Source organism: Ahaetulla prasina, chromosome 1 (genome assembly GCF_028640845.1).
Source record: "Ahaetulla prasina isolate Xishuangbanna chromosome 1, ASM2864084v1, whole genome shotgun sequence".
Taxonomy (NCBI): Eukaryota; Metazoa; Chordata; class Lepidosauria; order Squamata; family Colubridae; genus Ahaetulla; species Ahaetulla prasina.
In genome coordinates, this window is record NC_080539.1 from 296,754,494 (window position 1) to 296,780,710 (window position 26,217).

Here is a 26,217-nt window from a genome sequence, read left to right on the forward strand (position 1 = left end):
CCCTTTCCCTTTTTCTACCTTCTCTTTGCTACCAGTGAAATCCTTGACGTAACCCAAGCATATCCAGCCAGTCCATCTGAGCTTCCCATGATATTTCTTTCTCCATTTTCTCTTATTACAACCTTGATTTCAATGATATCAGCAGCAATTACTGTACATGGATGTAGAGAAGTGCTTAGAAAATTAAGTGTGGGCAGACAGATTAGATACGCCATACTTGTAGACCAGAACTGTCTTCTGCCTTCCAATAACAGATCATAGATGGATTATTTGTATGCTTCTCCTAGCTGCGGACTTTGAAAAATCAAGCTATCACATTTAATAGGCTTTGATTTGGAGTAATGTGCTGCTTTTATTCTAAAGCCTTATGGGCAATTCGCCGAGTACAATGATGAACAATACAAAGAAGGGAGCATTCTGGAATAAAGTAAGGACTTTTGTACTATTTGTTTAAAGAGTGATTTAATTTAAGTTAATTCAAAGTTTGTGGAATTGAATAATTTTCATAAAAAATAAGAGTAAAAGTGAGTGTTTGGTTGTACCATTGTTTTCATTTCAGAGATGCAGATTTTAGAGGAAGGGACAGCAGTCTGCCCTAAGCAATCTACTGGATGTCAACCACTTCATGCTGGTTAGAAATTTTGATGTTGCTTTTAGATGGAAACAGGTTGGGAAAGAAGGACCTTGGTTTATATAATCACTCCTTAAATAGTCAAATTAGACTAAAAAAAGCAATCTTGGTCAATATACTTTTGAATACAGTGTAGTTAGTATATAGTAGTACATAATATATATAGTATATAGTAGTAGAAATATACACACTAGTATATTAAACTGTCTCTTTATGGCTAAGCATGGTTTGTAAAATAAGATAAAATTAACTAAGATATGCAAGAAAAAAGTCACTTTTCACAAGTCTGCATATCTCCTGAGAAGCAGTTCACCTCTGAGGTGAATCCTTCAGCCTTGGCAAGACCATCGATTAGAGAAACTCTTGGCATCTTTCTGCCTATGATAATTTAAGAAAATATTCAGGTGGGCTACAATTTTAATGAATTGGAAAATAAAACCGAACCAGCTAAATGTGTGTATATATTCAGCTATAAGAAACTATGTCCCGAATGTGGGGTGAGCTAAATTACTATTTCAAAATAGGAGGGTTTTTGACAGCTCAGACTACGGGGCTCAACGTGGCAAGCCTTCCGCCTCCACAGGATTCAGTTGAGGTACAGTACTGGATACATATCAATAATGGCATTAACAAAAATCCTCATCAGAAGACTATAACGTTGCCACCCATTGGGAGGAAAGGCAGGGAGAGGGACGGCCCTGCCCTCCCCGCCTTTCGGTGGTCTGTCCGCACCGCAGCCAGGATGTAGCAATCCAGCCGGGGAAAGAAAGGACCGCCAGGGGGTGGAGTTGGGGAAAGTTCAAGCATGTGACTCGAAAGCGGCTGCTGTTGTTGCAGAGACTCGCATTACCTCACTGTCACTTGTGCACAGTGGCCCTCCTCAGCCGAGAACGACGGAGCGCAGGGTTGAATTAGAGCCCCCATCCTGCCTTTCCCTGAGAGCCGGTTTATCGACATTTGCTCCTTTCGCTTGCTGTGCGCAGCGCGTCCTTCCCCTTCCGGGACTGTCGCCGTTCCCGGACCTGCCGTTTTGGACCGGTAACTACTTTTTTTGCGCGATCTCCACGGCAGCTTGGGAATGTGGTAGCCTCCTCCAGTGAGCTCGCCTTGCTTCAGCAACTCTGGGGTCTCCGTAATGTTCCTAGGGGGGCGTTGCTAGGAATTCCACCTCGTGTCAGTGGAAGGCACCAACGCAAAAACACCTGCCGGCGCCAAAGCAGCCACCATACAGGTGTATTTTTATAAATTGCTCTCAAGAGGCTCCGGAGCAGTAAGGACACTGTTCGTGACTTTAAATTGCCCTGCTCTGTGAGGGTACAAGTGAAGAACCGCTAGTCTGATTCCGGGAATAAACTCTGTAACTGCACAAAGATGACTAAGTAAGAGAATGTCCTCTGGCTACTGTCTCATTTTGGTGAGCAGATTAGGAGGTGAGGCAAAAAAATGTGGAAAAAATGATGTGCAATGTCGCATACTTGATTGCTGGAACAAAACGTAGCTTATTTTGGAGTTTTGCATCCAAAGCTGCGAAAGTAAACAAACTTTCCTGGGCATTTTAGTTCAACATAGTGTCAGAATAGATATCCATCCAGTCAAGCTGGGGTTGGAGAATGGCAATGATGTGAAAAAGCAGCAGCAGCAGCTTCAAGATGCTATTCGTTTGAAGCTTGCAGTCATTATAAAAGGAGATTGAATGGAAGGGCGGCTGAGTCATCACTGGACCACAAAGTAGCCAGTCACTTTTTAATCTGGAGTGCTGTATGAATGCAGGCCGGATGGTTCCCATGCTTTACAAACTCAGAATATTTGTTTAATTAACTTTGATTAAGGTTTTATTTGCCATGAATAAATGAGTCTTGGGAAAACATCAAGATAATATATGGGCACAATACTATTTCTAATAGTCTTCAAGTTAAGCCCCCTTCCCTGATATAGTTTCATTAACAACCACAGATAAGCAGTTTGTTACTGATGGCTTCCTGTGTGTTTTTTCAATTTCCTAGTCTAGGCTACAGCCCTGAGATTCTGAGGAGATCTCCCAACCCTATCAGGCTACTTATCCTCCAAGCTCAGACAAGGTCAATTAGATAGATGTTGGTGCCTCTTGTAGAGCATTCTTTATAATAATTACTATTTGTGATGAATCACTTCAAGATTCCAATCACCAGGGAACTTGCAAAACATGCAGATGTAGCTTCCACATCATGAAAGGGATTTAATGGCAATGGTCTAAGGTCCACCTTACTGATCTGTAAGGTTGTCTGTGGCACACTGTGTAATGCTAGTTTGATTTCAACCTGGCAAATTTTTCTGTAGTCATTAACTCAATGAACAGCCTTGAACAAGACACTTTCTTTCTCATCAGTTTTATAAAAAGAGACGTGCACTTTACCCGCATAGGAATGTTATAGATGCAATAAATATTGCACAATTTACATGAGACCAGATGGAATGATATTGCCTTCAAATCTGATCACAGGAATCAAATCTTACAAGATACTGAACGGAGTAAACAGAACTTTGCAGTACAGCAGGACTCTTAGATTCGGTAATCAGTGGCAGAATATAAGATGCTGGCTGCGTTCACACAACCTGCTAAGCAGCAGATAATTGGCATAGTATCACTCAATGTATTGTGCAAAGCAGTCAGTGAGGTTACTTTATGATTCATTGTGTTATGTGTATCCAGTGAACTGAGTTATTCAATAAGACAGGAGCAAGCAAACAATGGGTTATTGTACAAGAACAGCCAATGCTACTTTAGTATGCTCTTTTGGCATTGTAGGAGAGCTATGTTAATCTATAGTGGCAAAATATCAGCAGTCTGGTAGCACCTTTTCTGACTAACTGTTTTATTAAAAAGCAGAAGCTTTTTGTAAGATGCAGCTGTTTTGCAAGAATCATTCATTGTATTGACAAAGGGTGATATTTTTCATTTTGGTTTTACATGTTACTGCAAATTCAGCAAACCACAGTTTAAAAATAATGGTTTGATATGTGTGGCTTCAGCTTCAGTCCCCCAGACCATGCTTTTATATTAATATGAATTAAACATTTCTGTTTCTGCCAGTGATGCAGATCAGAGGTGGGTTTCAGCAGGTTCTGACCAGTTCTGAAGAACCGGTAGCGGAAATTTTGAGTAGTTCGGAGAACCGGTAGAAAAAATTCTGACTGGCCCCACCCCCATCTATTCTCTGTCTCCCAAATCCCAGCTGATCGGGAGGAAATGGGGATTTTGCAGTAACCTTCCCCTGGAGTGGGGAGAGAATGGAGATTTTACAGTATCCTTCCCCTGCCACGCCCACCAAGTCACACCTACCAAGCCATGACACGCCCACAAAGCCACCCCACAGAACCCGTAGTAAAAATTTTTGAAACCCACCACTGATGCAGATCATAAGCTTATTCATCTTGTATCACTTTGGCTTGTCTTCCCAGGGCTGCTTAGTTTCCATGATTCGTAAAATAATACAATTGGGAGAGACTGGTTGGATCATTGAATCCTATCACAGGCTTAGTACAGAAATCCAAATTAAACTCTCTGTGAGATTTTTGACAAATGATAACCATTAATAAACACCTTTTGAGAATGATTTTTGAGCCAGCTAAGTCATGCGCCATCCAGCCCATACTTAACTTACTCATCAAAAGACCAAAGGATACTTTGTTAAACATTTTGTTGAACTTAAGAAATACTATGTTTATAGATTTCCCATAAAGTATTAAAGAAGTTGTGTAATAAAAAGCAGGATAAATTTAGCAAGGTGTTCTGTCAAGCATGGGAAAATCAACGATCCGAGGCAATTAATATAAAGATTTATTGCAAGTTTACACCCTCTACAAAAATCTGAACTACTAACAAAGCAAATAGGTGGCAGATAAGAGTCAATGGAATTCAAGGTGGACTGGACTTAAGATTTCTTGTGGGCATAAAGGGACTTGAGACTGATGACACTTTTGATAGCTCCCTCAGGCTCAGCCTAGTCATCACCTACATGTACTTGACAAACCCTTACTGATATCTGACAATTATATTTTCAAGATGCTTCCAAATCAATCTCTTTATTATCTGCTTTAAAAGCTCATTTATTGATGTTAAACAGACATCTATAGTACCCTGGATCGTCCTTTTTTGAATATTGGCATTCTGTTTGTGCTTTTCTACTTACTGGGCAGTTTACCAGTTTTCCACAATTCCTCAAGAGTAGTACATAAACTCTTGACCCAATTATTAGCAATTTCCCTCAGTGACCCAAGGGAATGTAGTTCAGCAAGTCTTGGAGATTGAAACTCATTTAGAGTAAAGAGGTATTCTCAGCCGTGGTGAGTAACCTTAGCTCATTCTGATGCCATTTCCATAGTTTGCATTACCTGTAATCTTCTATCATGTCTTGGCCTCTTCCCATATTTATATATACCTTTTTATTTTCAGATCTTCATTAAGTTTTTTGTATTGACGCATTAGCTTCTTCTTATTGCTTTTTTATTGGTCTTGTTTGCAATTGTATTTTAATATGAACTTTCATGCATCTTAACCTCTTTTTCCCATTAATTCTTACCAAGGAATTCTACTTATCATTGTTCTTAGTTTATTAAAATCTTGTTTTCTTGAAGTACAAAATGTTTGATTCCACTCAGTATTATACTGAACTGGAGTGACATATACATTGAGTCATAAAACCAAATAAAATTAAAAACATCAACATTACATAATCACTTTCTTCTGGCATTCCTTCTACTGTCACTTCCTCAGATAAACTAAATATTCCCTATTGACAAGGATAAATGATCCCTTTGGTCAGCTCACACTTTACCTGTATACTTTTTAAAAAAGTACAGATTAGAACAGCTCAAGTAGATCTGTAAAGCAATTTCTTCCTTACAATATTAATAAGGCAGAAGTTCTTCCATGCTGCAACCATTTTCTGAATCAACTTCGTTATATTTCTATTTTCTTATAAATTAAGTATACATTGTCGTTGTATAATGGTCCCCTTGCTTGCTATAATAACACCAAGAAGTGATACATTAAATGTAAATTGTTGCATCGTATTTCAGTATGAAACTATCCTTTATCTGTTGGTATTAATATTAATCTGATGAATATAAGAGAGGTCATATTTATTATAAATGGCTGCCTTTAGAATTAGCAAAACCTCAGGAATTACAGGAAATATAATCTAGAATATCTGAAGGACACATCAGGTTGGAAAATGTTGATATTGAAATAGGCTAAAGTTGCATGATGAATTTATCTTAACCACAGTTTGTGTAATCCATTTTTCTTACTATGGATTACATATTATAGCATTAATGAAATACCAGGTTAAGTCCATAAAACATACTGGGAGAAAATGTGGCTGGATAGTTTGGACTCAGTGTATTATGAAAACATAGTCAAGATACAGTGTTTGGTACTGTCTTAAGTGGCTTTAAAAGGGTTCAGCTGATGAATGAACACAATTTATGAATGGCTGTTACTCATAACTAAAAGGAAACCTCCATGAATACTAAGATCTGGGGACAAAATAGTTGAACAATGTTGCTTTCATACTATGCTTGGAATCTTCCCCAAAGCATCAGGTTGGCTGTTTCTGGAAACAAGAAAGCTGAGTTAATGGATTTCACTGCACAGGCCATATACAGAATAACAGTTGGAAGGGATCCTGGAGGTCTTATAGTCCAACCTCCTGCTCAAGCAGGAGACACTATACCATTCCAGACAAATGGCTGTCCAAATACAAGCACATATGCACGCGCGCATGCACACACACACCACACACACACTGGTTCTTGCATTCGTTTTCTTTTTGATATATTTGTATACATAAGGCTAGAAATTATTTATAAAAAATATTAAAAAGATGACTTTTTCTTTATACTTCCTTCTTGGCCTTTGTCTTCCTAGAATTTTGAAGAAACTCTTGAGAATCTCTTCTTATACAGCTAATTCCCCATAAAAACTAAGAAAGCAGTTTTGTATTTGGGATTGTCAAGCAATGTCAGATCTTCCCTATTTCAGTCTCAGAATAACTTAGATCTTTCTTTTTGCAAATGCTTTGTAATTCTTTCTCATTCTCCCCCCTCCCCCAAGTTTTTGACAGTGCTATCTCCATATGAGCTTTATCATTGAGGGGCACATCAGGAATCTGTGATCCAAATAAGCAAATAATGACAGAGTTTGAAGGGAAGGGAATAGGAAAAATTAGCAAGCAACCACCAAAAAAGAGGGATAGCTAACCTCAATTTTTGAGTGTTTGAAAAGGGTCTCCTGCTTGGGCAGGGGGTTGGACTAGATGACCTGCAAGGTCCCTTCCAAATCTGTTAATCTGTTAAACCATCCTAAAACCCCCATGCTTGCTCTTTTTAATGTGATGGGTGTGTTTTGAGTGCAGCTGTATCATTGGCCAGCTTGCTGTTTTCCAGCTGATTGTAATGATGTCAGATGTTGTGAGAAGGGCATATAACCTAGCAGGTCAAAATCTGTAGAAAGTTCTTATTTTTATGTAATAGAAAGAGGCTGACACATTTTCTGTTTGTGTAGCTTTTTCATCCAGACTCTTTATAGTTATTAGTAGGCTTTTAATGTCTCAAGTGGAGTTTTTTAATTTTTCTCATTTAATGTTTAGTTTTTTAAAAAATAAATTAAAAAAATGTTATCTCAGATTGTCCATGGTTACCTCTAATAACTCTTCCCTCTAACACATCTTTTTAATATTAAATTAGTCCTGTATTGACTAGGTAGTCCTAAGTAATGTACAGTAGAAGAATCCAAAATGAAATAATGCATATACTTCAGTTTGAGTTATGGCAGTTTTCTGATGTTTTCCAAATTATATAAGTATATAAGGTCATACATAATTTTGTATAACAGTTATTTCCTTTGATTTGTATGACCGAAATCCATATATTTTTAAATGATGCCTCTCATTGCCTATCCTCATTCTGTCCAATGTCCTCATCTTATAGTCATTAGAAGATAATGTTGAACTTAAAAAAATTAAAGTATTATTGCTTTGCATTCTGTGCCTTAACAAACAAATCAGTCTTTTGAATTTTTATGTTACAGTGACATATAAAGTTTTCTAAATAAATTGTGGAGGTGGGCAATGCAGACTTTAGCTTCAATCATTAGAGTGTCATAAAAGCTAACCACCAATTTAAATTTTAATAGTGAATTGTTGAAATTATGAGTTTTGCCCTGCATATAGCTTTAAAGAGCCTATTTAATAGAATCTATCTTTCTATCAACTTTTACATGTCCCAGAATAAATGAGACAAATGTGTAATGTGTACACCTAAATTTATGTTGATCAATGATGCAATATTTTTTTTAGCTTGATGTCAGAAGCTAATCTTTGTCTGATAGCTACTTTTGCCAACCTACTTTGAATAGATTCCCTGATGAAAGGAGGGAAGTAGAGATCTTTCTTGATTCTTCCCCCCACCAGTTTTCCATTAATGAAAGGTTTTCCTTTAAGGCAAGAGCACTGATGAGATTATTTTCCTGCCTGAAATTTCTGACAAAATTGAAATCACAATTGCGTTTCCTGTTGTCTGTTCGAAGGTCATGCTGATAGTGGAGTCAGATTGGTTGGTACAAGGCTGTAATGGGAGCCAAGATCTGGGGGCTACTATAGTTCATTTTCATAAGTGCTGTGCAGGCCCTCCCTTTGGGAGTCCTGAAACACATAAGCATGCTTGGTGGTTGAAATTCAGTGTAGAATGGGAATGTGAGTATATATGAGCAATCCCTCTTGTTTCTGTGCCTCCTGTGCTTTGAAGTGGCAAAGATCAATCATTTCTAAGCATGATTGTATTGGAACACGGGATGGGATGGGCCCCTTAACTATAAGGTAAACCTATCAGGAGAAGTTTCCTTAATTTTTCAAAAATATACTATTGTTGTTGTTTCATTTTATAAGGTTTTTAATTTTAAGAGATACGTTTTAAAATTGAAACAAGGAAATTTCCTACTCAGATTTTAGGAAACAAAGTAGCAATCCTTGGTTTAAGTGATTTTAATTTACAGGAGTACCTTTACTGAAAAGGTATGATTAATGAAAATGCTGTAGTTGTATTTTATTTTTCTTATATACTCTTGGTTTTAAACATTAGTTTTGAGGTTTGCTTTTTGTCCTCATTGCCAGTAAAATATTCCTTTTGCCTTCTATGAGGAAATAAATAATTTAAGATTTGAGAAAAGCAGCTTAAATGGCTAGTAAGTTTATAGAAGTGTCTGTTATTGGAATAGTAGCGCTCATAACGTAAACCAGCTTTTCTCACATTAATTATAATGAGATGTGATATAAATAAGGAACCGGGGGAGTTGCAGGAAAAATAAGCACAGGAATTTTCTTTAGTTTGTTGTCATAAAAATATGGTAGGTAACATTAAACTTCTCTCTCTCTCTCTCTCTCTCTCTCTCTCTCTCACACACACACACACACACACACACAAAACACACACACACACCTTATTCTGACATTCCTGTTTTTTTGCACAAGCTATGCATTCCATGTAATTTTCTGTGCAAAATAATGTTCACTTTTCCCTACTAATTTCTTGGAATAGTATAATTTTGAAAAGTGTCTCTTTCTCTTGCAATCAGTAATTAGGGTGGACCAGCACCATCTTGTGGTCCGCCAAGAGGATTGTATGCATTTCTGTAAATTGGGCTTTTTATGTGAGAACATTTTATTTTTATGTATAGTTTTAATTGAAAAATAAATTTTTTATAGAATTTTTTAAAAATACAGACACATATAAAAATAAAAGAAATAAAAAGAAATGAAAAGATAAAAAGAAAAAGTTAGTAAAAGACAAAGAAAAATATATAAAGTAGTGACTGCATAGCTTCTATGCAGCACTTATAAATATAATTACTTTTTCCACCCTCCCAAATTATATATCATGGTTCCTTTCTTTCCCTAAACAACTCTTTTTAACCTGTAAGTCTTGAGATCCCCAATACATTTTTGTCCATTTTCAACAAAAACTCCATAAAGGGTTTCCTCTTATAAAAAGTAGTTATTGTTCCTTCCCTAATCAAACAAGCCGGTTTAGCCAGTTTAGTAAGTTCTACCATCTTAATGGTCCATTCTTCCACTGTGGGCATTTACCGTATATACTCGAGTATAAGCCGAGTTTTTCAGCATGTTTTTTGTGCTGAAAAACGTCCCCTCGGCTTATACTCGAGTATATACGGCTTATACTCGAGTTTTTTTTTCTTCTTTTTTTCACATTATACCGGATGGTGCAAACTTGGCGGGCTTTTGCATTAGCGCGGGGAAGCCCTGCCGGTGCAGTGAGAGGGCGGGGCGGGGGAGCCGCCAGCCTTCTCGGCTGAGGGAGGGAGGCTTTCCCTGACCGGTAGCTGCCTCATTTCCCTCCCTCGGCTTATACTCGAGTCCCCAGTTTACCCCAGTTTTTTGGGGTAAAATTGGGGACCTCGGCTTATACTCGGATCGGCTTATATTCGAGTATATACGGTATGTGTTTTTCCATTTTTATGCATTAATAGCTTCCCTGTAGCTGCCTTATGTACAACTACGGTAATCCATGAATCTTTTCTAGCCCATAAGTTTGAGTAAAAAAAATAGTGGTTTCTACAAAATATTAAAATTTAAAACTCTCTGCATCATCATATATATTTTATCCAGTATTTTTTTCACTTTTTTGCATGTCCGCTTCCATGGTAAAATGTCCTTTCATGGTGTTCACATTTGCAACAGTAATTAGAAGTATCATTATCTTTCTTACACAATTTTTATGGTGACATATACAAGTGTACCACAGTGTTTTATAAAAACTTCTTTTAAATTCTAAAACAATGTGCATTTCAAATCTTTTAACCACATTGCCCTCCATTGATCCATTTGAATGTCATAACTAAAGTTTTAGCTCATTTTATCATACATTCTTTATCTTGCTCCTCTTCCAGGTCAAATCTCAACAAAAATGTATGCACTTTGGCAAACTTAAGTTCATCATTATACAATTCATTTTCAAATTCTGTTTTATAATGTTCTGTTCCTGGTGGGTTCTTTTTTTACCTGTTAAAACTTTCTCTCAATTTATCTATAAAATGCTCTGCTGACAATTGTTCTTTTGAGTTAATCTTTTTTTTTTTTTTTGCAAATTTTTTTTATTTTTCCATAATAATTCCCACAATTTGACCAGTGTACAATACAATCACTTATCCAACAATCAGTCCTATACTCAAATTATACTCAGTCAGGGCTGCTCGACTGCCACTCCCCCCTTTAATCCTTTCTTCCCTTCTCATCCTTCTTAAACTTCCCCCACCACCTTCTCCTCACTTTCCTACTTCCCCTCCTCTTTCCCACTTCTCACTACCATCCTTTCTAACCCTCTATCTTCTCCTTCTTCTCCTCCTCCTATCCTTTCTTCTCCCTCCCTTCTTTCCTCCCTACCCACCTACCTACCTACTTTCTTCCTTCTTTACTCCTCTTTCCTTACCCTTTCCCTTCGGGAGTGTTTGCCGAGCAGTCCCGACATTACACCATTCCAACTTGTTTAATTCTACCATTATTCCTGTACAATGGCAACCAATCAATTTATAGTCTTCCCCTTCCCCACCCCCCCACCCGAGACTTCCCAGAACAGAATACAGGGTATTGTAACTAACAAACATAATCTAAAATATAACATAAAACATATTCCATTTCACACCATCACACTATCAATTCCCTTCTTTCTTAAACTAATACATAATAATTCCTAACTTCACTCAAAAACTAATTGATATTTTTTAATCTGATACTGATACTTATTTTGAATATAATCAATCCACTTCCTCCATTCCAATATATATTTTTCTTGTGTACAGTCTTTCAAGTAGGCAGAAATTTTTGCCATTTCTGCTAAATTTGATACTTTACTAATCCATTCTCCAATTGTGGGTAAGTCTTCTTTCTTCCAATATTGTGCAATCAATAATCTTGCAGCAGTTATTAAATTCAGAATCAGTTTTGTCTCTATAACAGTGCAATCTGAGATTATTCCTAATAAAAAGAACTGTGGAACAAACTTGATCTTCTTTTTCAAAATGTTCTGCATAATCCACCATATTTTAATCCAAAAGGCTTTAACTTTTTTGCAAGTCCACCATATATGATAATAGGTAGCATCCTCACAATCACATCTCCAACATTTTGCTTTCACATTTGGATACATACATGACAGTTTTTTAGGATCTAAATGCCATCTATAAAACATTTTATAAAAATTTTCTCTTTAATTTTGTGCTTATGAATTTAACATTCCTCACCCAAATTTTTTCCCATGTTTCTAACATTATAGGTTGTTGAAAATTTTGTGCCCATTTTACCATACAATCTTTAACCAACTCCATTTCTGAATCAATTTCAACCAATACATTATATAATCTCTTTATATGCTGTTGACCTTGATCTTTTATTTGTTTTACCAGATTATCATCACTTTGCCTTATACCAATTTTCTGATCTATTTTCCATCTAGATTGCAATTGTCCATACTGGAACCATGTATAATTTCTTCCTTCATCCCTCAATTTCTCCCTAGATTTCAACTGTAATTCCCCTTTTTCCATAGTCAAAAGCTCTTTGTAAGTGATAACTTCCATTTTTTGTAATATATTTATATTCTCTATCATATGTCTGGGGATGGTCCATATTGGTATCTTTCCATCTAACTTATATTGATATTTTTTCCAAATCCTCAACAACGCACTTCTAACCATATTATTCTTAAATGTCTTATCAATTTTCTTGTCATATATTACATATGCGCCATCCATATAACAAACCATAACCTTCTATATTCAAAATCCTTTCCTCTGTTAAATTAATCCAATCAGAAATTAAAGTTAAAACAACTGCATCATAGTACAATTTCAAATTAGGCATTTTTAAACCCCCTCTTTCCCTAACGTCTTGCATTATTTTTAACTTTATCCTCGGTTTTTTACCCTTCCATACAAATTTATTAATCCTTTTGCCATTCTTGTAAATTTGCATCTTTCTTCAAAATTGGAATCATTTGAAACAAAAATAAAAATCTAGGCAAAACATTCATTTTATAGCTGCCACTCTTCCCAACAATGATAATTGTAACTTCTTCCATTCTCCAATTGTAGGTAAGTCTTCTTTCTTCCAATATTGTGCAATCAATAATCTTGCAGCAGTTATTAAATTCAGAATCAGTTTTGTCTCTATAACAGTGCAATCTGAGATTATTCCTAATAAAAGAACTGTGGAACAAACTTGATCTTCTTTTTCAAAATGTTCTGCATAATCCACCATATTTTAATCCAAAAGGCTTTAACTTTTTTGCAAGTCCACCATATATGATAATAGGTAGCATCCTCACAATCACATCTCCAACATTTTGCTTTCACATTTGGATACATACATGACAGATTTTTAGGATCTAAATGCCATCTATAAAACATTTTATAAAAATTTTCTCTTAAATTTTGTGCTTGCGTGAATTTAACATTCCTCACCCAAATTTTTTCCCATGTTTCTAACATTATAGGTTGTTGAAAATTTTGTGCCCATTTTACCATACAATCTTTAACCAACTCCATTTCTGAATCAATTTCAACCAATACATTATATAATCTCTTTATATGCTGTTGACCTTGATCTTTTATTTGTTTTACCAGATTATCATCACTTTGCCTTATACCAATTTTCTGATCTATTTTCCATCTAGATTGCAATTGTCCATACTGGAACCATGTATAATTTCTTCCTTCATCCTCAATTTCTCCCTAGATTTCAACTGTAATTCCCCTTTTCCATAGTCAAAAGCTCTTTGTAAGTGATAACTTCCATTTTTTGTAATATATTTATATTCTCTATCATATGTCTGGGGATGGTCCATATTGGTATCTTTCCATCTAACTTATATTGATATTTTTTCCAAATCCTCAACAACGCACTTCTGACCATATTATTCTTAAATGTCTTATCAATTTTCTTGTCATATATTACATATGCGTGCCATCCATATAACAAACCATAACCTTCTATATTCAAAATCCTTTCCTCTGTTAAATTAATCCAATCAGAAATTAAAGTTAAAACAACTGCATCATAGTACAATTTCAAATTAGGCATTTTTAAACCCCCTCTTTCCCTAACGGCTTGCATTATTTTTAACTTTATCCTCGGTTTTTTACCCTTCCATACAAATTTATTAATCCCTTTTTGCCATTCTTGTAAATTTGCATCTTTCTTCAAAATTGGAATCATTTGAAACAAAAATAAAAATCTAGGCAAAACATTCATTTTTATAGCTGCCACTCTTCCCAACAATGATAATTGTAACTTCTTCCATTTCTCCATTTCTTTAATTACTTTTCCCCACAATACCTCATAATTGTTTTTATATAATTTTACATTCGATGCTGTAATGTATACTCCTAAGTATTTAACCTTTTTAACTACTTCATATCCAGTTATTCTTTCTAATTCTTCCTCTGATGTGTATTCATATTTTTAATTATCATTTCTGTCTTCTGTTGATTCACTTTAAACCCAGATACCTTACTATACTGATCAATTGTCTCCATCAAATATACAGCTGAATGTATTGGTTGAGATAAAGAAACAACCAAATCATCTGCAAACGCTCTTAATTTATAATCTTGATTTTTAATTCTAATTCCTTTTATTCGATCTAACTCAATAATATTTCCAAAGTTAGAATGAAATAATAATGGTGACAAGGGACATCCTTGTCTAGTCCCTTTCTCAATCTTGAAAGATTCTGTTAATCCACCATTTACTATTATTTGAGCTGTTTGCTTTTGATATATAGCCTTAATTGCTTGAATAAAATAATCCCCAAATTGCATTTTTTCTATTACTTTAAACAAAAACTACCAATCCAATCTATCAAAAGCTTTTTCGGCATCCAAAAAGAGGAATGCTGCTGAAACCTGGCTGTTTCCTTCCAAATATTCAAGTAAATTTACAATTTGTCTCATATTATATCTCATCTGTCTCCCCTTAATAAATCCTGATTGGTCATTATGAATTAATTGATTCATCAGTGGCATCAATCTATTCGCTAGTATCTTAGCAAATATCTTATAATCAGTATTTAAAAGCGATATTGGCCTATAATTCTCTGGTTTAACACCATCTCGATCTTCTTTAGGTATTAATGAAATAAAAGCTGTCCTCCATGAAGGAGGAGTTTCTCCCTTTGTATTCTGTTAAATAACTCCTTAAGTGGTACAATCATCTCATTTTGTAAATTTTTATAATAAGTAGTTGTCAAGCCATCTGTACCTGGTGCTTTATTCGCTTTAAGCTGCTTAATTGCAAACACTATTTCCTCTGAAGAAATTAATTGATTCAACTCTTCCCTTTGATCTACTGTAATTTCTAAAATACCGTGGTCCTGTAAATATCTATCTATATCTTTATCACTAATCACATCTCTAGAATATAACTTAGTATAATATTCTAAAAAAGCTTTTTTAATCAAATTTTGCTGATATACTTCCTTACCTCTATATTCTATTTTATCAATTATACGTCGTTTCTGTTTCTTTCTTAATAAATATGCTAACCACCTTCCAGGTTTATTAGAATTATTAAACAAATTATGTCTTACATATTGTAAATTAGTTGCCACCTGATCTGCCATTAACATATTAAATTGACCTCTTAATATATTTATTGACTCTTTTGTTTTACTATCTCCTGGATTGCCTACCAATAACTGCTCCTTCCTTTTAATTTCCTCTTCTAGTTCTTTTCGCCTTTTGTGCAGTCTATTTCTATATTTATTATTCATCTCTAATAAAATTCCCCTCATATAAGCTTTACTGGTGTCCCAAACTATCTCTATAGGTGTCCCTTTATCCATGTTCAAAGAAAAAAATTCCTTCATTAGAGTTTTACATTCATTTACATTTTGTTCATATTTAAACAAGTTCTCATTCATCCTCCACGACCTCCTGGCCTCTTTTTCCCGATCTAACTCAATCTATACCGGCTATGATCAGACAAGGTTCTAGAACAAATTTTGTCTTCTTCACTCTGAAAAACAAATCATTAGTAATTAAAATGAAATCAATCCTAGAAAAGATTGATGTCTGTCAGAAAAAATGTAAAATCTCTCTTTTCATTGCGTTCTCGCCATACATCTCTCAATTCTAAATCTTCCATCAAATCAAAGAATGCCTTTGGCAGTTTTACACGATTGGAAATATTTCTAAGACTTCTTTTATCTTTCTGGGTATCCATCACTCCATTCCAATCACCCATTAATATATAAGTTTTATAATCCCAAGATGTTATTCTTTTATGTAAAACTTATAAAATTTTTCTTGTTGTTGATTTGGTGCATAAACTCCTATTAAAAGTATTTTCTCCTTCCAATAAAAGTTCAATAGCAATATATCTTCCTTGATTATCCGCTTCAATTAATGTTGCAGATAAATTACTCTTTATATAAACAACTAGTCCATTCTTCTTTTCTGTAGCAGATGCAACAAAATGTATTCCCAATTTGAATTTATCAAATATTTCTGGTCTAATGTTCTAATATGTGTTTCTTGTAAACATACAATGTCATTTTAAATTGCTTCAAATAATGAAATATCTTTCTTCTCTTTTGTGGTGAGTTTAATCCATTGACATTCCAAGATAAAAGTCTAATTGCCATTATCAGCAATCGAAACTTTTGAAGCACCAGCCGCAAATCATATCTTTCTTTGGGCCTTGCTCCTCCCACTGTTTCCGTCTTGGTAATAGCAGATTGGGCCTGTTGAGCCTTTTCTTCTTGTTCCTTGCGTTTGACAGCTGCTCTTGTCATCCTTGGCTCTTTTGGTATCTCTGATCCCATCTTAGACACATCCAACGCTTGTAAACGGTCTTCTTCCATTACTATCACTTCTTTTCTTTAATTTCACCTTCCTTTCTCCTACCATCCGGAGATGGTGGACTTCAGCCTTAAGCACATAAGCATAAAACTCTTGTGCTTTACTGACTGTATTAAGACGATGTGCTTTCCTTCATAGTAAACTATTATACCAATTGGGATGTCCCATCTATACTCAATCTGACGCTTTTAAGTTCGTTCACCAAAAAGCAAACTCCTTCCTACCTCTCAACATTTTGGGGAATTTCCTTTAGTATTAAAATATCTTGGCTGCTTGAATCTTGTCTCCTTTAAAAAGTTTTTAAAATCTCATTTCTCACTGTTCTAGTAGTAAAATAAATAACAATGTCTCTGGGAAGATTTCTTTGTCTTGCTATCCAGGAATTCACACGATAAATTTTATCAATATAAAATGCCACATCTACTGGCCGAACTGCCAAAATCTCTGCAAAGGCCTCCCAAAAAATTTGCTTCAAAATCTCATTTTACATTCTTTTAGTCCACGGATTCGTAAAGCAAGTTCCATTGCTCTATATTGTACCAAAACAATTTCATCATCAACTTTATCCATTTTACTTTGAACTGCCTCAATCTCATTTTCCAATTTTAAATTAACTTTCTTTATTTCTTCTACTTCCTGCTCCAATAAAATCACATTTGATGCCAGACCCTGTACTGCTGACACCAAACCTTCTTTAACTTCTTTATTTCCAGTCTGAATTTCTAACATCTGTTTTTTCATCTCTGACATTTCTTCTGTAATTAATTTAAACTTATCCTCTATCTGGGAAGTTTGCCAATTCATAGCATCGTTAAGAGATTCTTTCATAAATTCTTTCAGGTTATCCTGAAGTGCTTCCAAATTTAGTGATTTTGTATCTGCTGTATGTGCTGGAGAGACTCCCGGTGTTAATGTTCCTGGAGTTTTTGTAGCAGTTGACTTTAATTGTTTTGCTGCCATCTCTTAAAATTTCTCTTTAACTTAATATTACGTATAAACCTTTTAAGTCTTTTTTTTTTCCAGTCTCAGTATCTCTTCTCCCTTCTCATTACAATGTTTAAAAAAAAAAAAAAATTCCAGCTGGCCTCAGCAATAAACAACAGACAGTGAGACTTGTAACACTTTCGTTTTCAACTGTGTAGCTCATTCTTTTGAGTTAATCTTAAATTTCTTACATTTTCCTGTATAGCATATGTTAACGTTTTCTTTGCTTACCGTTTCTTTTCTATAAAATGCTTCTTTAGCTAAGGTCCATATATGAGAATTTTGAGTTAGTTTTTAAAAATGTATTCTACTTTTATCTTTTGAAAGATTATTTCCAGCGTATAGGAAGGGCTGAAATCATTAATTGCACACCTTCACACTATGATACCAGGCAGTTGCTTTATAGAAAGCATTTCATTTTTCCATGTTAATCTTTTTTTTTCCTGGTAGGGTAATATAGTTGTAAGAGCCATGTTTCTCTCAACAGGCTAGAGTTAGAAAATGCCAGGCAAGGTACTCTTTGGAAGATAGTGGCTGTCTTAACTACCAAGCTGCTAAATGAAGCAGAAGATAATGTTTAGGGTTTCTTGGAAAAGAGTTTTGAGACCTGCAATTTTTGCCTTATTGAACCTGCTGTCCCAGTATACCTAAACTTCAATAGCTTCATGGGAACGGTTCTTAAAATGATTGTTCTTTGTATGACAGTACTACTTTTAAAATGAAGAATTTCTAATCACTGATTGATAAATATCGTAGCTGCATGTCTATGGAGAGTCTCAGTCATCCAGGTCATGATTGTCCCAAAGGTGCTTTTTTCAAGAGGTAACTGGACTTTCTGGTTTTTCTTTGAAGGTGTTTCGCTTCTCATTCAAGAATGAGAAGCGAAACGTCTTCAAAGAAAAACCAGAAAGTCCAGTTGTCTCTTGAAAAAAGCACCTTTGGACTATTGTAGCTGCAGTTAATTCAGAATTTTCCTATCGTATGCATGGAGGGTTTGAAATTACATTAAAGTGTGTGCCTCAATGTAAGGCTAACACTTTATTTGTAAAATGTGCCAGGCTCACTTCTGAACTGGCAGTCTTTGCTGGGAAACATTAGTGTCAATGTGGAGAACCATTTCTCTCTCCTGCAGATCACTTGCCGTGAATTAATATGTCAAATACTTGAGCCAAGTTAGTGAGACATTGCCCTCCTCTGTAGAAATATCTATGCTTATCACTCAACCCTCTTTTTTCATATGCATATACACCAATGTTGTGTTGGCCAAAAAATCCTCTTTTCAGACCCTAGAAGGAGACTGAAATCCTGTACCTGAGAATCATTTGAGAGTTGCATCCCATTCATAGATTAAAGGCTGCCCATCCCTCCCTGCCGTACTATATTATTGCTGCCAATCAGTGCAGGTGTGGACTTGACAGAGCTATGATGGATCAAAGGTCTGGTTTGGCATTAGGCAATTCCTACAAATTCCATAAACGGAGTTCTGCTTTATTGAAATGAATGCATTTAATGACCTGCTCTTCTGCTCCAAATGCAGTATTTACAAATTTTGAATGGTAGGAAAAGAAAATTGCTAGCCAAAGCAATCTGTTCAGGATTAATCAGTTCCTGAAAATTAAAATGTAAAAAAGGCTGATTAAGAATTAATTGAAGTTGGGGTTAGGAGTCAGATGGTATACACATTTAATAAATAATTAGATGGATTAGATTAGAATAGAATTTTATTGGCCAAGTGTGATTGGACACACAAGGAATTTGTCTTGGTGCATATGCTCTCAGTGTACATAAAAGAAAAGATACGTTAGATTAGATTAGATTAGATAGATAGACAGACAGATGATATAGACAGACAAATAGCAAAAGATTTGGACTATAACAAGACTGAGGGAAATAAAAGATGCACAAAAATGGATAAGGAGTAATAACATACAGAGGAAAAGTAAGGTAAATCAAGAGCAGAAATTTTTTGCTTGCGTTCCATTTGTTACTTACAACCATGTAGTAATATAATTAAGTAATATAACATCACAGTTAATTATATAGTCTTGACCAGCATTTGACTTGAGAAAGCCTTATTTTAGAACACCGAGGAATTTTGTGACAATAATAAAATCCAATCACTAAGTGAGGAACTTTATGGTAGCAATTGCTGATTGTGCCAAATCCTTGATGTCATCTCTTTACTGACCTTCAGACACTTAAATATATCATTTGTCTTGTGTTCAAAACAACTGGTATTTGAATGGAAATCCAGGAAAATTAAATAATCTATGGAATAATTTTCTCAGTTAAGGGACCAGGTGAGAATATTAACCATCTAGGGTTTAAAAACAATACCCATTTTTTTCTACTGTGCACTTTCATCACCCAGTGGGTCAGTGGCTTACAGGGGCTGAGGGTGAAAGATAGAATAGTTCTTGGCACTTAAGGAGGAGAAATAGTAACCTACAAGCAATAGGCAACAAGGAAAGACTTGGAAGTTGTCTTGCAGTTGATTCGCTTTTCATCTTTTGTGATGCTCCAGTCATTATGTTAATAGAGAACAAGCGGAATTTTGTAAACTGAAAAATCTGCAAGATTGAAAGACAGGAAATGCATGGTGTCTATATTCAGATTACAAGATTTTTAGGACAAGCTTTCCTGATCTTAATCTGTAAAGAACGTTTGATCTACGAAGTCCATCACTCTGATGTTAGCCATACTATTTGCAGCTAATAGGAGCTATAGTTCAAAACATGTGGGAACTCAAAATATTGTAGAATATTGCACTTGATTAATAATTTCATATTTTTATACAGTAATTATTTTATTATTATTGCAGCTTAGCATACCGGGATAAATAAATTAAGGTGTATGTGTTTTCTTTTGTACCCAAATTACCTTAAATTATGATTTTTACGAAATTGATATTCTAGAGCTTGGCCAGGCCAATTCATTATATGAAAACATCTCTTTACCATTAAACATAGATGCCTCTTTTCTGCAAGTTAATTTCCATAATGTTAATGGTAAGAAGCTGTGGCAAATATTTTTCAGGTGATGGCCAAGAAAAAAACATGGATGCCCCCAGTAGTCCCCAAGAGTTGAGACTGCACTTTCCCCACTGAAACAAATATGGTGTGCACACAAAACTGAGGGCAGCTTCCCAGAAGCTGTATAAGTGTAGAAAAAGATGTATCTGCTTTAATGATGCAAAAAGTATGGCACCATTAAATTGTGTTGTCATTTCTTTCACTATTCAAATTACAACCTCCCTTACTGCCATTCATCTAATATAAAATAATCGGTTAGTGGGCAGAAGCAAATGGATTTTGGCACAACGCAACAAGCAAGATCTTCCAAATCCCCTCCCTCTTTACTAGAGAGAAACAAAGCCATACAGTAAGTTGGGAACTGAGTCTGTGAAGAAAAATGGAACTGCCAGTTTCCCAAAAGCCTCAGAATTAACTGATTGGAATCCTCAAGAAACTGGAAAAACTGTTACAGAAGGAAAAGAGTTTTGAGAAAAATGGTTATTTTTGTAAGAATAGATTTAAAAATAGATGGAAATACTATGTAATATTATTTTTAATTTGACTAATGTTTAATTTATTGTCTGTAATGATTGTCTTCGTACAAGTACTGTCATTATGTATTTTTGTTCACCTTGGAACCTTTTTATTTCAGAGTGGCTTCAACTGGAAAGATACTAGCATTGCCCTCTGGTCTTCCAAAATTCTGTTGTTTTCCTGTATAAACTTTTCTTTATGGAGTATTTTTATTTTTAAAAAAGGCTATTTGATTTTAACAGCACTATATTTTTATGTCCTTCAGCACTGAAAGGCTTGTTTATGATTACTAAAAGTTAGAAAGGTATTTTTACTTTTTGTTGTCTCCTTTTCAGAAATAAAGTTTGATTGTATTTATACTTTATGAGATTGCTATGTCTCCCAAACGAAGGAGGGTTGATTTTCCTAGAGACATATCATAGCTCACTGGTGATGTTACAATATAATTCTTTTTTCTTTTTATAATTTTTCTTTTTTGTTTGACTTGCCAGCATGCTGGTTGGGGAATTCTGGGAATTGAATTCGACACATCTTAAACTTCCCAAGGTTGAGAAACACTGCTTTAAGGAAGAAGGTAAGGAAGGTTAGGAAGGCCTAACCCTTTGCAAGCAACTTTTCATTGTGAAAATCTATGTGTAATTCCTGGAAAATAATTACATTCAACTGAAATAATATAAAGGAATAGAAACAGACTTCTTGAAATATAAATGGACTGGACTGAAAAAATCAATCTTATCATTTTCTGCGTGAGGAACAAGAAGAGTCATTTTGGTCTTCATTCTTCTCCTATGAGGATAAGCTAAGAGAAAATGTTACAGCTTTCATAGTTTAGTGAGATTTCAAAGCCACATCACCCCTCTCCTAATTCAGTATTCCATTTTTATGCACAGTGACAATTTCCTACTCCCAGCATGGCAAAGGGAAGTTCTGAGTGGTTTGACAGTATCTATTGTGTCGTCTCCTTAAGTGTTTTAGTGTTTGAATTGCCTTAGAATGCTAAATAGTTTTAGCATTTTATGTATTATATGTGTGTTCATAGGAACTGTCTGAAAATATTGGCCAGGAAGGCACATGCATTAATTAAATAATTCACAAAATCAAGTGGCCAGTGGAAAGAAGATGGATTTATAATAGTTGTACATGTCACTTCAAAGATGTTTAATGTCAGAAGATCTTTCATTTCCAGATTTATCTTTCATCCAAAATGCTTTCACTCTATTTTTAAATCATAAAAGGGAAAAACAAATTACTCATTCTAATTAGAGATGCATAATCTGGCATCTCCAGACTATGCACAATGCATAAATGTCTTCAATGCAATCAATTTATATTTTCATATAACAGAAGAGGACCTCATTAAATACACTATTAGAGGATATTTTTTATTAACGTTGCTTAACGTATTTCAATACATTGAAATGCAAAGGAATTAAAAACTAATTCATTTTTGTCATGGCTTCCCCTACTGCATTTACTGCACTTAAAAGGCAGGTGTGTCCCAGACCAGAAAGAATTGGACCCCATGTTCTAAATACTGATCAGCGTAGAGGGTTAAGACAATCTCAGAACAAATCAGAATTAGTGAGATCAAGAGGAAGAGCTAAGAGACTAAATGTGAGAACATTTAGCTTCCCTGTGGCAGACTTTTAGAGGAAGTAAATAAACCTTTTAAGAAGCATATGAAAAATATTGCTGATTGGTACAAAAATAAGAGGAATTGACTAGTGCAAAAAGTCATGCTGGCACCAGTCTGTTGGGGGGAAAAATAAGCATGGTTTTATCTATTATTATGTAATTTTTGCCTTGTAATTTCTTTAGAAAGAAATTGCATTTATTACTCTTCAAAAATGTATTGATGAATTATCTCTTAATTGAGAGATTGTAATTTATGTTTTTAAATCTGACTCATCCCAATGCCTTCTTGTTGTGATTTACTGCACCTTGCACCTTGTGAACCTTAGCCAGCATAGATTAATGACATGTTGAATAGGGCCATATCATAGTTAAGTTGCAAATACTGTATCTGGACCATGGGTAGGTGACAGAAGAGAGCTATAGAAAACATCTCAATGTGTGCTCTCTCTTTAATGAGGACAGCGGGGTTGTCTAATTTTTTTTTTTTTGCTAGGGCAGTGCAGTGAGATATTTGGATTCTGTCTTGTACTTTGTCAGAAAATGATCTGGTAGGATACATGTATGATTACCAGAACCAGGACTTATTCTGTGTTTAGTTGTACAATGCATTTTGGAGTTACATCCACATGCATTTTTACTTCTATATAGGCATTATTCCCAGCTTTGGAAGAGGGGAGAATAACTTCAAAAAAGGAAAAAAAAATAGATCCAGGAAACTACAGACCTATCAACCTGATCTCAATACCAGGGAAAATTCTGGAAAAGATAATGAAGCAATGAATCAGCAAACACCTCAAAGCAAACAAAGTAATAACCAAAAGCCAAAATGGGTTTGTCAAAAACAGATCATGCCAGACTAATCTTATTGCATTCTTTGACAAAGTAACAAAATTAGTGGACCAGAGGAATGCTGTCGATATAATTTACTTGGACTTCATTAAGGCATTTGACAAAGTAGACCATAACCTACTACTAGATAAAGTAGAAAAGTGTGGGTTGACAGCATCACCACCAGATGGATTCATAACTGGCTGACCAACTGCACTCAACATGTAGTCCTCAATGGAACTGCATCTACATGGAAGGGGGTATGCAGTGAGGTACCCAGGGCTCTGTTTTAGGCCCAGTACTCTTCAACATGTTCATCAATGATTTGGATGAGGGGATAGATGGGGAATCTATCAAATTTGCAGATGACACCAAGCTGTCAGGAATAGCCAACACTCCAGAAGTTTGGCTTAAGATACTGAAGGATCTTGACAGACTTGAATATTGGGCGCTATCTAACAAAATGAAATTCAATAGTGAAAACAGTAAGGTTCTACATTTAGGCAAGAAAAACAAAATGCACAGGTACAGTATATGTGGTACCTTGCTCAATAGTAGTAATTGTGAGAGGGATCTTGGAGTCCTAGCGGACAATCATTTAAATATGAGTCAGCAGTGTGCTATGTTGCCAAAAAATCCAACATAGTTCTAGGCTGCATAAACAGAAGGATAGAATCAAGATCATGTGAAGTGTTAATACCACTTTATAATGCCTTGATAAGGCCACACTTGGAATACTGCATCCAGTTTTGGTTGCCATGAGGTAAAGAAGATGTTGAGATTCTAGAAAGATTGCAGAGAAGAGCAACAAAGATGATTAGGGGACTGGAGGCTAAAACATATGACGAACGGTTGCAGGAACTGGGTATGTCTAGTTTAATGAAGAGAAGGACAAGGGGAGACATGATAGCAGTGTTCCAATATCTCAGGGGCTACCACAAAGAAGAGGGAATCAAGCTATTCTCCAAAGCACCTAAGGGCAGGACAAGAAGCAATGAATGTAAACTAATCAAAGAGAGAAGCAACTTAGACCTAAGGAGAAATTTCCTGACAGTTAGAACAATTAATCAGTGGAACAGCTTGCATCCAAAAGTAGTGAATGCTCCAACACTGGAAGTTTTTAAGAAGATGTTGAATAACTATTTGTCTGAAGTGGTGTAAGGTTTCCTGCCTAAGCAGGGAGTTGGACTAGAAGACCTCCAAGGTCCCTTCCAACTCTGTTATTCTATTCTATTCTATTCTATTCTATTCTATTCTATTCTATTCTATTCTATTCTATTCTATTCTATTCTATTCTATTCCATTCCTTTCCATTTCTTTCCTTTCCTTTCCTTTAAGATGTCTCTTTTTGTTGGCTGAATTGTGCAAATCCATGAAATCTATTTTTAGCTAAAGTATGGTTTGTTCAGTTGTTCCAATTGCTTGAATATGCATAGCACTGGAGACATTCCACTGTATAGGGTTCTGCATGCAGAAATTACAAAAAATGTAATTGGACAGTTGGTGGTTCAGCATGTAATATAAACACAGCTTCTGTGGAGTCTGATCTTTCAATTCTTGGGAGAAAACCAGATGAGAAGAGAGGAGGGGCTCTTCTTGAGAAAGCAAGCTCACACAGCTTAAAAATGTGATGGGTGGAAAGGCTCATAGATGTGTAAGTTTGTGTGTCTATAAACATAATGGAAAATAAGTACAGAAATGATAATAGTGTAATTAAAGTTTTTGTTGCAGGAAGAAAGAGCTGAACTCTTCTTCTGATAGACAAGGGAGATGTCTCTTTGTGGTTATATGTGCAAATGGTAGCCACTGGAAAATATTGCTTGAATTATTTGGTTTGTTTTAATAACAGTACTTCATATCTGAAAGAGCAAGAGGAGTTGGACTTAGGACATTTGCTTGCTGAGTTGTTCAGCTGATTCTAAATAGGGCAGGGTGTAAGGGCTGATGCCAATGTATCTTGGAAGTACTTGATGCCTCAACTGACACATGAATGTGACCACAGCCCAGGGAATTTTATGCTTTCATTAGCTTTTTACCTACATTCACTTCCCCATGGGATTTGGGGTTGTTCTCATTGCATTTTTTAAAAGAACGATTGGCTGATACTCTATTGTTTTCATTTGGAACTGGCACTAACAACAGCTGACAAGACATAACACAAGTTTTCAGCATATAGATATTATTAACTGGATCATTGGAACAAAGGAATTTAAAATCGGTAGGCATTATTCTATTTCTAAACCTCTTTTCTTTTCATCTTTCACTTTGATAGTTAAGCATTTAATGAGTTTTCATAATATTTTCAGGAAGGAATTTATTTTCATAGTATAAGTAAAGCAAATTCTATTTTAGATTTTGTAGAAAGCAAGATTATAGTTGTGTTTAATAAGAGATAGGACATGAGATAAAAGTCATTTTCTTCCAGCTTCTGAACTGTTTGATTCTCTAGAAAGGGACCTAGCTGATCTGCTGGTAAATAACTTTTAATTAAATTGAGGAATTTGATGGATACTGGTTTATCTATCACTTGAGACAAAACGTATAAAAGAGAACTTGAATATCTTGCAAACATTTGAAATCTTAAACCAGTGTTTAATTTTTGATTGTTGAAAAAAATCTATGCTAGATTAGATTAAAATAATTGTATATAAGCAACAATAGTTTTTACATCAGAGTGATCC

At 35.2% G+C, this 26,217-nt stretch overlaps 1 protein-coding gene across 9 annotated transcripts in view; it reads left to right on the plus strand.

The window, feature by feature from the left end:
* The window catches only part of NR1H3 (nuclear receptor subfamily 1 group H member 3), a 62,621-nt gene that overhangs the window by 11,772 nt on the left and 24,632 nt on the right, over positions 1-26,217 (plus strand). For 3 of the 9 annotated variants that reach the window (XM_058161818.1, XM_058161816.1, XM_058161810.1), the window contains exons 1-2: positions 1,442-1,669; positions 21,565-21,647. The gene's annotated coding sequence lies outside the window, so the exon portion shown is untranslated. Of the gene's footprint in view, positions 1-1,441; positions 2,062-8,370; positions 8,488-21,564; positions 21,648-25,073; positions 25,755-26,217 lie in introns of those variants that run through there. The other 6 variants (XM_058161817.1, XM_058161811.1, XM_058161812.1 and 3 more) reach the window with 5 other exon arrangements.